We start from the raw sequence: 15,449 nt of genomic DNA, 5'->3' as shown, positions 1-15,449 counted from the left end.
AAAATTCATTAAAAATAGAATATATCATCAATTAAAGGATATAGATGGTAAAAATGGTAAAACGTGAAAACTTAGTATATAAATATATGAAATTTATCAATAGTGTATGTTGAGCTATTAGAATTTTGATAGCGACCGAATTAATACACAATCCACAATTCGATTTCAATATTTTTATTGGGTCAATTTAACCCCAAAACAAATTCCGCGGCCGGTCCAAAACAATGCCGAATTACAAGTCATAAAACCTAAGAGCTTGCGCAGAAGCTCCACCAAAGCTCCCAAACTGCATGCGCTACAAAAGAACAACAAAGCGCATGCGAATCTGGGAGAAACAAAGAATATGGTACAGCTGATAACGGGCAATTAGTGGACCGCTGCGGCTAGTTACACTGGGAGAATTAAATTGAAATCATTATGTTATTTGATGCTGGCACAAGTCCCAACAGTGTAAGTTCAGTATAGAATTATTGAGATTAAAGCAAGCTCACTCTTTTACTGCGTCCACCGTCGAAAGCTGTCGGCTGGCTGCTGCGCTGCAAAAAATAATTATCTTACAAAACAAAAGTAAACCAAAAATAATAATTCTTTTCATGGAATATAATCATTTTCCCGGAAGAGTTCCTAATTAGGAATTTTTTTTTAATACAAATATGGCTTTACGATGTGCAACAGCTCAAAGCGTAAGCCCAGAAGATCTTATTTTAGGCGCCACACCATGGAGAGGCTTAGGAGACGGTACCACAGGAACTTGCAGGTTTTTCAACGATGGATGATGATGGAAGTATCTTAGGCGTTAAAAATGTATCCGAATAAATCGCATTAGAAGCAGGGGTACTCAATAAATTGGCCGCCGTCAGGGTGTTGTTCGGAATTTTTCTCCTTGGAGATTAACTTAATAACTTGAGACCAAGAAATTGAGTCTCAAGTGTAAGGAATTGCTCATTAAGTGCAGAAAATTGTTTACGGACATCTAGAAAACCTTTTCTCGTCTGCTTTATGAAGGTCCGCATCTCAGTCTCAATCTCTCTACAGGCAATACTAGACCATGTTAGACCAATATTCTTTGTGATAATATCACTTATTTGTCCATTGTGCCCACCACCAGCACATTTAATATGTGAGCAGTTATTGCAAAGCCAGCAGGACAGATACAAGTCACCAGTGATGGATCCTCCAAACTCGCATTTGTTAGCAGTGCATATTAGACTCATTATTGACTAAGATTTGTCCACTGTAGTGAGAGCGAGAAGAGTTCAGTTAGAAACTCTGTGGTAGAGAGGCACGTTCGGATGAGGCACGTTGAAGAGAAGATGTAACAAAAACCAAAAAAGAAAATTTTTTATCTTCTTTTACATTAAAGCTTAACCTAAAAATGAGCTCATAACAATGATTTCATTACTTTTTATGCTATCCCTCTCATTTCTCTCACTAGAGTACAATGAACTCTCTGGGGAACATTTGGGAGCTGTGCTTCACTACCGAGATGATCCACCGAGTGATATAACCTTTTTCGCTTTAGTGACCAAAACTGCAACGGGGCAAACTCACCGACTCCGTCCATCTCGCTCACTCCTTCATTCCAACGTGGGTGGAGACCTGAACTTGGACCTTTTTCTCGTCTGTCTCGGTCATCAATATCGCACTTATTATATTGCAGCTGGACCGGAGTCCAGGGATTTTTATGGAGGGAATTTTTTGTTTGAAAAACTAATAACTACTTAGTTTATAAAATATCCAAGATATCATCTAGCTAACCAATTTTTTCTAAGCTAGGTCAGAAAGAGGTTAGGTTTAATTAGAGGTCACATATTTTTACACTAACCCATTAGCACAGATTTTTTTTCTCTGCTGACTTAAAGAAATTTTTTTTTAAACATCTGGTCCCGGAGCATTGCCTCTTTCGCCTAGGTGTTCTGCACTTTTGAACTATGCAGGCTTTCTGAGTCTGTGCCAACTGACTAAGTTAAATTTTTTCACACTTCTGAGTTTTTCACTGCACTGGTCTGAGTCTCGATGTGAAAAGAAAGAACCTCCAGCCGAGTGAAACGAGGAACCTAGGGCCAGCTTTTCGAGAGTTTTTGCAGAGTTTACCCGGTTGTAAATTTCTCCACCCATTTCTCTCGCTGAGTAAGAGTGCTGCCACTAACAGTGCCTAAGTGTCGTTAAAAAAAGCTTTAACGCACACCTAAAGGGAGCGTTACCTAGTTCAAAGGGAACGTGATCTCAAAATAGAGGAGGCTGCATAGTAGAAGCACGCGCAAGAGTAATTGCTGCTGGGTGGGACAAAAAAGAATCTGCCGAACCAATCGTTAAGACATCACTCTGTAATGATTTTAATGTAAGCTAATCAATAAATATTCAAAAGTAAAAAATTATAAGAAAACAAAAAAGAAATATATAGAAGAAACTTCGACCCTAGATCACGAAAATAATAAATCGAACTCCAATTAAAAGAAACCCTAACAAAGATTCAATGCTAGAAATTTAAGAAAAACAAGAAAGGAAAGTTAACTTCGGGCTGAGCCGAAGTTGATATACCCTTGCAGTTGAGTCGCAGTCCGCTAGGTGGCGACACGCATCTTATATTATTAGATATATAGCGGATCGTATATAGTTGGAAATTTGTATATGAAATTTGGCATATCGAATTATTTTGCTCAATGAGAAAATCCAGTGAAACTGCCATCCTTCTAACTTGAAAAACAACCAAGTTATGGCATTCCCTATCAATCAGTTATATGGCAATTAGAGGGTATTATAATTTTGGTCAAAAGTGTGCAACGCAGTGAAGGAGACATCCCCGACCCTATAAAATATATATTATCTTGATCAGGATCACCTCCTGAGTCGATATGAGTATGTCCGTCTGTCTGTCTGTCCGACTGTCCGTCTGTCTGTCTGTTTATATTGTCGGAGATGTCTCCTTCACTGCGTTGCACAGTTTTGACAAAAATGATAGACTTTTATAAAGTTATGTATTTTATAATTTACAAAGTTTTTTTTTTATTTTTTAACGTAAACTTAAGGTATTTTAAAAAGTTGTAGAACAAATGTTGTCATATTTTAGTAACAAACAACTCCAATTTTGTTTTAGAATTGCCAAGAAAAAAATAGTTCAAACAAACAAACACAAACAGAGGAACAACTGCCTACATTTGGAAAGAGCTGTAAAAATTTCTTGAATAACTTCTGAACGATCGGTCGGATTGGATTGGTATAGGTACCAATCGACGCTTTAGGAGTAGAATGCAAATACATATATAAAAAAATATTTTATCTGGGGATTAAAATGTGTCCACCAGCCCCAACTTAGTGATTCAAATTTTTTTTATTTCAGCTATATAAAGAGTCTCCTCGCGCACGTCAAGTACACATTGATCGGGCTAACATGAATATCACAGCGGACGGCATGCCGCGGCAGTCCGCATTGTGGCAATACGCATGCGTTAGCGTGTAGCTAGCGCGTGAAGGCACTATATATAGTCGAAGAATAACAAATTTTGTGTGTGAGTTCAATCTGAATATGAGAAAGATAAGTAAAAGGATTTTATCTAAACATTTGCCGAAAGTACTTTGGCTTGGGAGAAATTTGCGCAAATGTAAAACACTTTTGTAAATGTAAAAAAAAATAACTTTAGAAACGCGTAACTTTACAACCAAGGTGCACTGGTGCCAACTTCACATGCTATACTTCGATAGAAAGGGTTTTTAAATATCTTATTAATTTTCTCTAAGATAAAATTTCTAAATCGTAAAAAAATAGGGTCGGAGATGTCTCCTTCACTGCGTTGCTCACTTTTGACCAAAAATTATAATACCCTCTGGACATCGGCATATTTAAGCATACTTACTTGGGCTTACGCTTGAGAAGCGCCTGACTTTCGCGGCACACAAAGAGAGTCAGGGCCAGTTTAGAGAACAAGCTTAAGAAGCTTCACTGGCTGATAAAGGGTAACAGCAAACTGAGTCTATTAAATAAAACCCGGGTATACAAGGCGATTCTTGCGCCGATATTGAAATACGGCCTTGCCATATGTGGCGTTTCAGCAAGGACCAACCTAAACAAGATCCTAGTTTTCCTATGCCGTTTCCTACACTCGCAACAAGGACATCCAAAAGGAGCTCGGAGTTTAGTTTGTGGGCGACACCCTGCACGCGGTTGCAAGGGCCCATATAAGATATAACCTCTTGCCATCCGAATTCCTTGGCTCAAGCACTCTGCAACTCACCCAGAAGGCGTATATTAAAACGGGCCGTCTGGACATTCCTGTAGCTGCAGCACAGGACAGGATCCTGTGCAGGATATATTTACACCAAATGTTCTCAACGATTAAAAAAAAAAACTGCGGTAATAGGTCGTTGTGGGATAAATTCATTCGCCTAGCACGTCTTCCCACAGCGATGACTGTTCCCACAGTGCCCCGTGATGACTCTTATAGCAGTGCGGATGCGGGTTCTGTCCATTGTAAGTAATGGGGATGTACTTTTCTTTAAGATATTGGGCCACAGTTGGCGGGACAGCCGACAATTAGAGACGGATTCTTAGCAAAGCTGGTTTTCTTTTTTGTTGGCTTCTCTAAGCTAAAGATTATCTGAGGCTATTGTTATACCGGTAACCTCCAGTTTAACCTGCAGCGGTGTGGTTTTACCTAGGCGAGCCAATTGTCTTTGAGGTCCCTATCACCAAGAACCCAGATGAAGCTTATGTCATACTGATTGGCCACCTCGTGGAGAGAGTTTCTGGTGACAGAGCTGATCGATTTAATAGCCGCTTTGCTGTCAATGTACATGTTGACTTCTCCTTGTTGTATGGGTTTAGGTATTTAAGTGCTTCTCTTATATCTATCAGCTCGGCATGCAGAAGCTGCAGTGATTGGGTAATAGGTTCTGATGCCTAGTTGTTCGAAGTATACTCATCCTCCTATTCTTCCATTTAGTTTGGAGTCATCAATGTTGAAACTTTGTGCGATCTCAAGGCCTGGGGTTAGGACTCCCCATTCCTCTTTATCAGGAATGAGAGTCTGGAAAGTTCTTTGTGGATGCGGAGTGGAGAGTCTTACTGAACTGTAGGTCTGACTATGGCGGTGTTGCCTATGGTTGTTTAGTTTTGGGGGACGACGGACTGTATTCTGCGCATTTACTTCCAGGCCATTATTGCTTATCCAGATGAATAGTGTTCGGGAGAATGGTGTTGAAATCTCCTTCTATATCTAGAGGGTTACAAGGGCATATTTCTTCTGAGAGATGGCTCTCTCTGAGCGCGTGGAGGGCAGTCTCGGTGGATTTACCCTTTTTTAGGCATTTTGTGCGTTTAAGAATTAGTTTTTTAAATTAACCTTTCCGCAACTCGTGTGTTTTTTTTTAATACAAATGCCACTATAAAAAGCACTAAGTTAGAAGCCAGCCACCGTGAGTGAATTGATTTGAAGTGCTCTAACATGCGGTTGCACTTTTGTAAGTGTTTCTTTACGTATGGAACAATTTAGTTCATTTTATGGAAAATTTCATGTTCAATATTTTTAGGTCAAATATGAGGTCAAAGCCTACATGACGAACGATGACTTAAAGAACCAAACATTACAGTAACAATAATCAGGAACGGCAACAAGAACTACTGATGTTATAATTTAATGCAAACACAATCCACACTTTTTAAATTGTTAATGTATCTGTTGGGACTTGTGTCAGCATTAAATATCATAATTATTACTTGTTGAGCGATCAGCGTTTTGATAGCGACCGAATTAAAGACGAGATTCAATTGTTTATATTCAATTTATTGAACTAATTCCGCACAGTAAAACAAATAGCGGCCCGTCAATAACAACTCAAAAAAAAACAACAAGAAGAAGAACCGCTTTGGCGCAGAAGCTCTTCCAAAGCTCACAAAAGCGCATGCGCTACAAAATGACAACAAAGTGCATGCGTATCTGGGAGACAAACGAGAAGATTAAATGCCGCTGCAGATAAACAAATTACCAATATTCTAATTAGCCTAACCGGTGGCTGCATAGCCACCTAATTAATTCTCTCAATTATCTCAACCTTACTAATTAATTCTCTTAATGTAACTAGCCGCAGCGGACCACTAATTGCCTGTTATCAGCTGTTCCATAATCGTTGATTCTCCCAGATTCGCATGCGCTTTGTTGTTCTTTTGCAGCGCATGCACTTTGGGAGCTTTGGTGGAACTTCTTGTGGAACGCCCGCTCTTAGGTTTTTATGCACTTGTATATTCGGCGTTGTTTGGATCGGCCGCTGCATATTTTTTGTATAAATTGAACTTCGTCTTAATAATTCGGCCGCTATCAAAAAGTTGATAGCTCAACAGTATCATTTTTACGTTTTGCTATATTTCCAATAATTTACCATTTAAGCAATATCTAGTTATATTGTATTTTTATATTATATTAATAAAGTCAGTCTAAGACAGTTAGTCTTTATTTTCTCCACGTCCAATCCCCGCAAAACATACAAACCAGCAATCGGTTGCTTAACCCTTAGTAAACTCTAATTAAACCCTTTGCTAAGCTTAATCATTACAGATTAACAAATATCTGCTGTCTCACAGTCCTCCTTGATTTCTGCCAAAAAGTATGCTATTACTGCGTCTGCTTGACGCTTGTTGTTGTTCCAAACCTCCAACAGCGCTGCATGATTTAACTCGTAAACAAAGGGAACATGTAAAAATTTCCCGAAAAGGGGTAAATACGAGCAAAAAGCAATAATACCAATTTAATCCTTAAAAATTTGTTCAAAACATACAACTTAAGCCTTGGAAATTTTGTTAGTATAAGGCTGAAAATACATATGAACAACAGATTGGATTCGAAAAAACACACAATACCAAAAAATATTTATAGTCAAATAAATTACATACCTTCGCTTGCTTTTTTGACAAACCGCAATGCAGAATCAGCTGACTTTGTCAGGGATCTTGATCAGGATCATATCCTGAGACGATTAGCATGTCCGTCTGTCTTTTTCTATTAAAACTAGTCTCTAAGTTTTAAAGCTATCGACTTTAAACTTTGCAAACATCCTTCTTTTTTGTTGCAGGCAGTATATAAGTCGGAACGGGATCGGCCGACAATATCATATTGCTGCAATACAACTGATTGATGGGAAATGCCTTAATTTTAGTGTTTTTTAAGTAAGAAAGATGGGACTTGGTACGGATTTAATTTTGTATTAGGTAGGATTAGGTTTTGGATAAGGTAACATAATCCGATCTGCCAAATTTCATAAGGATCGGCCGACTATATCCTATAGATGCCATATAACTGAATGATCCGTATGAAATGAAACTTTGCACACATCCTTCTTTTCGTTGAAGGTAGAATATACGTTGGAACGGCCGGGATCGGTCGACTATATCCTATAGCTGCCATATAACTTATTGATCGGAAATGCCATAACTTTGGTGTTTTTTAAGTTAGAAGTTTGGGACTTTCCACACATGCTATAATTGGCAAAAGTATCTTATAATTTTATAAGGATCAGCCAACTATATCGTACAGCTTTCATAGAAAAATCGGAATGGGCATAACTTTGGTTTTTTTTAATTTTGAAAGATGGGACTTGGTACAGATTCCATTTTGGGCAAAATAATCCAAATTTGCCAAATTTCATAAGTTTCGGAATTGGCATAACTTTGGTGTCTTTTAAGCTAGAATGATGGGACTAATCTGTTCTGCCAAATTTCACAAGTATCGGCCGACTATATCCTATAGCCGCCATATAACTGAACGGTTGTAAATGGCACAACCTTGCTGGTTTTTTGGGGCTGTTTCTAACATTTTTTGTAGAAAACTGATTTATTGGTAAAACTTTCATAAGGATCAACAATATACGATCCGATATATATATATGAAAATATAAGCTGCAACATAACTGCATTTTTTTGCTGCTCACTGAGAAAAAATATAGATTTCTTAAAAAATAAAACAATACATTTTTTATTTGGTTATCACTTTGCATAAAAATTCATATCTTTTGCCAAATAATATTTTAAAGCATTACGAAATGGCAATAATATTCTCTTATAAATTTTGCAATACAGCAGCTGTAATATAAATATCAGTGCGAAATCGAGCTTTAAACAAAACCAAAATAATTTGGAGTGGCAAAAAAAAAATATATCCAATCAAAGTTATTATATTATTGTCCAGAAATTCTGTTGCGAACAGCGGAAGAACAAAAACCGGAACACACAACTGTGAGTAATTAAGTATAGGACTGAGCTCTAGAGAACGACACTTTTCGTCACCGTATGCAACGTATGAGAACGACACTTTTCGTCAGCGTATGCATTACAGCTCGGAATCAATCGATGTTCGGCACTATCGATGTTTTCGACAGTTTATCATTAAAACTATCGATACTATCGATTGTTTATATCATAACTTTCAAAAGCGAAGTTTTGGGTATACTTTTTTCTGAGTATACATAGGTGACGAATACAAGTGAAAATTTATTTGAATGTTTCCAACTTACAATTTAAATAACAATATTTTGCAAGTTTTTTATAGATTCATTTCATTTTAATAACTGAAATAACTTCTAACTATGTATTGAGAATCAAGTCCCAACTTAAGTTTCTCAAGAAAATGTAAGAATGGTATTGATTCATTCAATTTCTTGAACCTCATATTTGATTCTGATTCTTATTTGGGAATATGTAACAACATAAAATATAGAAAAAGTTATATATTCAGTCAATTTTTTAAACCTAATACTTGATTCTGATTATTTGTAAGAATTTGTAACAACACAAAATATAGAAAATGTAATTAATTCAGTCAATTTCTTGTACCTAATACTTAATTGTGTAATTCTTATGAAGGATATGTAACAACATAAAATATAGAAAAAGTAAATGATTCAGTCAATTTCTTAAACCTTACACCTCAATCAAAATTGATTCTTATTTCAGAATATGTAATAACATAAAGTCTCTATGGCTATGAAGCAAATCGCAATAGTATAATAAATCGATTGGTTTGTTTCTTTGTTCAGCCGTACAAAGAACGAAGGAACGAACCAAGTTTCTTTGTTCAGACGTACAAAGAACGAAGGAACGAACCAATCTATTTATCACACTCATACATATGAAAACAATCGATGTTCGCTTAAAAGCCGAAACTATCGATACTATTAATTCTTCCATTAATTGTTTTCTCGCTGTACTATGCATACCAATACATAGGACTTAGCACTAGGGAACAACACTTTTCGTTACCCTATGCATATATATGCCCAATATATATTCGTCCACGAGTGTCACTTACCCTTCATTAGAAAAATGATCATGACCCCTCATGTCCCAAGCTTTCTGGCTCTTTCCTACACTTCTCCTGGGCCAACGACAATTAAATATGATCCGACGAAAAAAATCTAATCGAAGCATACGAAAAAATCTGCCGGCTTTCTGTTGCAGTGCGTGTTTGAAAGTTTATAATTGTTTTTGCTTTTGACTAAGTTCGATGACAAACGCTTAAAATGATAGAGAAATTTTTCAAAATATATTTCAGTTGTGATCAGGCACGTTATTTAAGTAAAAACAAGAAAGGAAAGCTAACTTCGGGCGAAGCCGATCTTTATATACCCTTGCAGTTGAGTCGCTAGGTGGCGACACGCATCTTATATTATTAGATATATAGCGGATCGTATATAGTCGGCCGATCCTTATGAAATTTGGCATATCGAATTATTTTGCCCAAAGAGGAATTCATTGAAACTCCCATCGTTCTAACTTGACCAAAAAAACCAAAATATGGCATTCCCGATCAATCAGTTATATGGCAGCTATAAGATATAGACGGCCGATCCTTACGAAATTTGACAGATCGTATAAGTTTGCCCAAATTAGAATGCATAGAAAGTCCCATCCTTCTAACTTGGAAAACAACGAAGTTATATCATTTCCGATCAATCAGTTATATGGCAGCTATAGGATAAAGTCGACCGATCCCGGCCGTTCCGACTTATATACTGCCTGCAAAGGAAAGAAGGGTGTGTGCAAAGTTTCAACTCGATAGCTTTAAAACTGAGAGACTAGTTTGCGTAGAAACGGAAAGACGGACATGCTCATATCGATTCAGTAGGTGATCCTGATCAAGAATATATATAGTTTATAGGGTCGGAGATGTCTCCTTCACTGCGTTGCACAGTTTTGACCAAAATTATAATACCCTCTGCAAGGGTATAAATATACCATAGATTTTAAAATAAATTTTTTTTGTGCAGGTGCAGGTTGATTCTACGAGGGTTGCTATATATATAATATTTCTGGCCTAATAATGAAAATGCGATTATTTTACCCTTGCAGAGAGTATTATAATTTTGGTCAAAAGTGTGCAAAGCAGTGAAGGAGACATCTCCGACCCTATAAAGTATATATATTCTTGATCAGGATCACCTCCTGAATCAATATGAGCATGTCCGTCTGTCCGTTTCTACGCAAACTAACTAGTCTCTCAGTTTTAAAGCTATCGAGTTGAAACTTTGCACACACCCTTCTTTCCTTTGCAGGCAGTATATAAGTCGGAACGGCCGGGATCGGTCGACTATATCTTATAGCTGCCATATAACTGACTGATCGGAAATTCCATAACTTTGGTGTTTTTTAAGTTAGAGGGTTGGGCTTTCCACACATGTTATATTTGACCAAAATATCTTATGTACGAAATTTCATAAGGATTGGCCGACTCTATCCTATAGCTGTCATAGAACGATGGAAATTGGCATAGCTTTGGTGTTTTTTAAGTTAGAAAGATGGGATTTGGTACAGATTTTATTTTGGGAAAAACACTCAGACTTGTCGAATTTCATAAGGATCGGGCGACTATATCCTATAGCTTCCATATAACTGATTGATCGGAAATGCTATAACTTCGTTGTTTTTCAAGTTAGAAGGATGGGAGTTTCAATGGATTCCTCTTTTGTCAAAATAATTCGATATGCCAAATTTCATAAGGATCGGCCAACTATATACAATCCTCTTTATATCTAATAATATAAGATGCGTGGCGCCACCTAGCGGACTGCGACTCAACTGCAAGGGTATATAAACTTCGTCTCCGCCCGAAGTTACCTTTCTTCTTTCTTGTTTATGATTAAAATGGTTTTATTGATTTTCAAAGTATTCTCTAGCAAGACTTATACTTATAGTTTTGCATGCGCTCAAACCAATTGTCTAAGTACTTTGTCCACTCCGATTGAGACACCTCCAAAACATGGTTTTTGAACGCTTCAACAGCATCTTCTGGCGTCGAAAATCGTTTACCACGCATTTTTCTCTTGATGTGCGGGAATAAAAAGAATCCATTGGGTGCCAAATCAGGGCCGAAGATTTCAGGCAAAAGAATTGTGGTGTTCCACTCAGAATTGACCGTCCTATGTTGCTCAAGCGGGTCAGTCGCCACAAAGAAACAGGCCACTATTTGCTTCGAAGTGCTTCTTCCACGTACAACTTTCGTTGAAATTAATTGTTTAGTCTAGTAGACTGTACTTTTATATATTTTTTTTGTGATTTCCTTTAGTCTCCGACTTTTGTCTTTTATTGCTGAGCCTGCTTGTCAGAATGGATCATAAAAAGAAATTATGTTAGATTTATTAATTATGTATTTTAAAATATACAAAAATGGCTATTATATATATATATATTCACAAATAATTTTCTGTAAGTTATAATTTCAATTACTTTGTGAATTAATTAATTAAGTGTTGAATTAGGAATAGAATATTATTATATTAGGAAAAAGGAACTAAACGACAAAGTATATATATTAATCATATTGAAATAATAAGGACATAATGAATCGAGTTTAAATATTTCAGTAGGGTTTCCAGAGACATGTCCTAACGCAACATGGGTTTCCCAATGACAGCAGTGCAAAAAGGCAGGGCGAGAAAAGATGAAATCAATTTCATATGAGCTCTCCAAGATTCTGTAAAAAAAAAAGGAGATTACAAATTATGGTTCATTCCTTCGCATTAAGCAAGTAATTAAAATTTTGAAAGAAAAAAGAAAGGAAGCTTTAAGCGGAGTCGAAGTCGATTTTTGATCGGATATATTGGATGTGAGATGATTAAATCTGTCTACAAAATTCCCTACAAGATCAGCCTGAGGTAGATTTTTCATTAAATAATGAATATTGTTAATCACTAAAAAATCTATAAAATAGGAATAATTCAATGTAAACAAATACGACGCACTTATGACAACGCAATCTAACATAAGAACTATTCAACAAACGCACAATTATTACGAGGGATTTTTTTTATAGATTTTATTTATATTGGGAATGGGAATTTCGAGATGGGATGATGGAAGGGAGTTTGGGAAATGGCGTTTCCTAATACTTGCTAATCTTGGGCAGGTGTCGAATATGTGGGTGGTGGACAGGATTTGTCCACAAAGTTGGCAGTTAGGCCGGTCTTTACGTGAGAGGAAGTGGCTGTGTGTGGCTTTGCAGTGTCCAATACGGAGACGAACGATGAGCGTAGATTTGGCGCGGCTGTATTTTGCAGGGTACCGAACCATCTCAAAAGGATCCTGATGTTACTTAGGTAGATGAAAAGGGCTCTCCTTATGTCCTTTTGGTTTGATGGGATAACCGTTATGGTTGGGGATATTGCTGTTAACTTAGCTGCAGCGTCCGCGAGCTCATTGCCTTTGTGGCTGGGCACCCAGAACAGCACCAGCTTCGTGGGCTGTATTAATGAATCTCTGATGTTACAGATCGTTGGATTTCTGTTTTCAATATTTCGAACTGCTTCTAGCGATGATAGGCTCTCTTTGCAAATCGCTTCTTCTTTGGGTGTAGGTTATGGCTGAATGTATGGCTACTGTCTCTGCTGAGAATATTGAGTAGTAGTCTGGTAGTTGGCCGGCAGCAATGATATGTACATCCTGATCTACACATGCGAATGAGGTGTTGTGTTCACTTTTTGACCCATCGGTGAATAACTACGTTCTGTTTTTAAATATCGGCTTGCTCGATTCTTCGGCAAAAACTTTGCGGTAGGACCCACCAGGGGTGATATCCTTGGGAAGTTTTTGAAATCCAGTCTGAATGGCGGAGTCTCTTAGTAGCCAAGGTGGTGAAGGAAGTTTATGGTTGGTGGACGGCAGGTGGATGTTTAATTGTTTGGAAAGTGCAATGCAACGCCGAAGGGTGAAGATGCATTTAAATTGTCTGCGTTGCTTAAAAATTTTTAGCAATTCGCTTTGCACAAGTTTGTTGGGGGATCAAAAGAGTTTTGGGATGAGTTTTGCTGTGGCTGTTTGCGGCTTCAGCTAAAATGCATTTTATTGGTGATGTCGGAAATGCATTGATGCTACGTCTAACAGCAGTGTGATAGCCAGGTCTAATTAGTCTTGTATGCTGACTTGCAGCCCACTCAAATATAGGCAGGCCGTATTCAATTTTATCAAGTATTAGGGCCTTTGTGACGTGAATTAGGGAGTTTATTTTGATGAGAGAGTGCTTCGATGCTAGGTATTGAATGACATTTAGCCTTTTCTCAAGGCTGTCTCTTAAAACTTTTAACTGCTTTTATATGCTTATAGCCTTTTCTCAAGGCTGTCTCTTAAAACTATTAATTGCTTTTGTAAGTAAGTTTCTTATTGAAATTTACACCTATTATTTTTAAATTATCAACACATTCAATTGAAAGTGTATTAAAGGTTAGGCTAGGATATGTACATTTGTGATGTTTACATATGTGCAATATTTTACATTTGTTTGGGGAAAGTGTTGCACCAGAACCCAGCCCTCAATTATAAATTTCATCTAGTATAGTTATTAGAATGTTATTCAATTGTACTAGGTCTTTGATTTTGCTTACAATAATGGCGTCATCTGCATACATTATTAATTTGATTTATTTATGCTTTGCCATGATGTTATTAATTTGTTCGAAGGCTATCATAAACAGAACAACAAATAACGGGGACCCTTGCGGAATTCCGTTGTGAAGTTTAAAGAAGGAAGAGAGGTCATTATTTATCTTAGCGCGAAATGAGCGCTGAGTCATGAAAGTCTTTACTAAACTAAAGACTTTCCCACCCACCCCCCATGTTGCCAGCTGTTGAAGAACCGTATGGATACCCACGCGATCGAAAGCTTTTCCAAAATCAGTCGCCAACAGGGTGACGTGATTTTTTGTTGAGTGAGCATCCGACGCAAGGTGCTGCAGGAGCAACAAGGAATCCATGATGCTGTGCTGCGGCTTAAAACCGGCTTGGTTTGGACTTAGACGTTTAGCTTTGGTTATATACCACAAAAGCCGACGACGGGCTTGCATTTTTTCGAGGGTTTTGCTGAGGCATGAAAACAGAGAGATGGGGCGGAAATTTGACACTTCTGGTGGCGGTTTGTTGGGTTTGCATATAGGAGACTTCCAAACATGGGGATAGCGACCTTGGTTAAATATTGAACTGAAGATTTCGAGAAGTTTGGCTTTGGCCGCTGGTCCTAAGTGCTTCAACATGGGATATGAAATGAACATGGGAAAAATAATTTAATTTGTTGAAATGGGGCTCCTACAAGTTTCTTAATGTCAGCCCAAACCTTCTTTGTTGTAGCCAGTGAGGTTATGTTTAAAGTAAAAGCTTCAAACGATTTCCTTTTTGCTGTTTTAACGGCTCTTCTAAAATATACTTTGGCTCTTTTATAAGAAATAAGGTTTGCTAAAAATGCTGTTTTATGTTCTGTAATTTTTGAAGCTCTTTGTTCCACCAACAAATCTTTTTTGAATAATTGTAGGGCTTGGTCTCGGGTATTGAAAGGTTTGCAGCAGTTCTTATGCATTTGGTAAATTTGGCTCCTTGTAAAGGGATGTTTTTATCGGATGGAAATTGTGAGAGATTCTCACAAACTGAAATTTATCCCAATTTTGCCATTTTGGAAGTGATGGCTTCCGTAAAGGTCAGGGAGGACGGACCATTTACAGAAGGGGTAGATGACTGGCGAGGTTAAAGTGAGATCAACATTTGTGAAAGACTTGTGTGAGTTAAAATGGGTAACTGAGCCATCATTTAGCAGTACTAAGTTGCTCTGAGCGACTGCCTCGATTACTTTACACCCTGTGGTGTTTGTTGAACATGATCCCCAGGCATAGCTCCATGCGTTAAAATCTCCCAACAGTATTAAAGGATGGTTTGTATGTTTAATAATTAGGGACAGCTCGTTGGCAGAAAAATTTTGGGCGGGTGAAATGTTTACGATTTTTATTTTTTGTCCAAAATCTAGTTGGATAGCGATGTGCAAGATATTAGAGTTTTTGGCGGATTGCATTAAAGTGTGGGGCTTGCTTCGAATTTAAGTTTAGTGGCAAATTAGTAAAATAAACAATATATTTTTGGGCAGATTATATTTTTGGAATTGAATGGTAAGTGTGTTTAATAAAGACATATAATATCTGGGCTTTTTTTAGCT

The 15,449-nt window shown here is 37.4% G+C and overlaps 1 protein-coding gene across 2 annotated transcripts in view; it reads left to right on the top strand.

The window, feature by feature from the left end:
- The window catches only part of LOC6505482 (transcriptional activator protein Pur-beta), a 505,448-nt gene that overhangs the window by 134,612 nt on the left and 355,387 nt on the right, over window positions 1–15,449 (top strand). The gene's annotated exons all lie outside the window — the stretch shown is intronic.

Source organism: Drosophila ananassae (genome assembly GCF_017639315.1).
Source record: "Drosophila ananassae strain 14024-0371.13 chromosome 4 unlocalized genomic scaffold, ASM1763931v2 tig00000054, whole genome shotgun sequence".
NCBI classification, from domain to species: Eukaryota; Metazoa; Arthropoda; class Insecta; order Diptera; family Drosophilidae; genus Drosophila; species Drosophila ananassae.
This window is presented reverse-complemented; position numbering and strand designations above follow the sequence as displayed.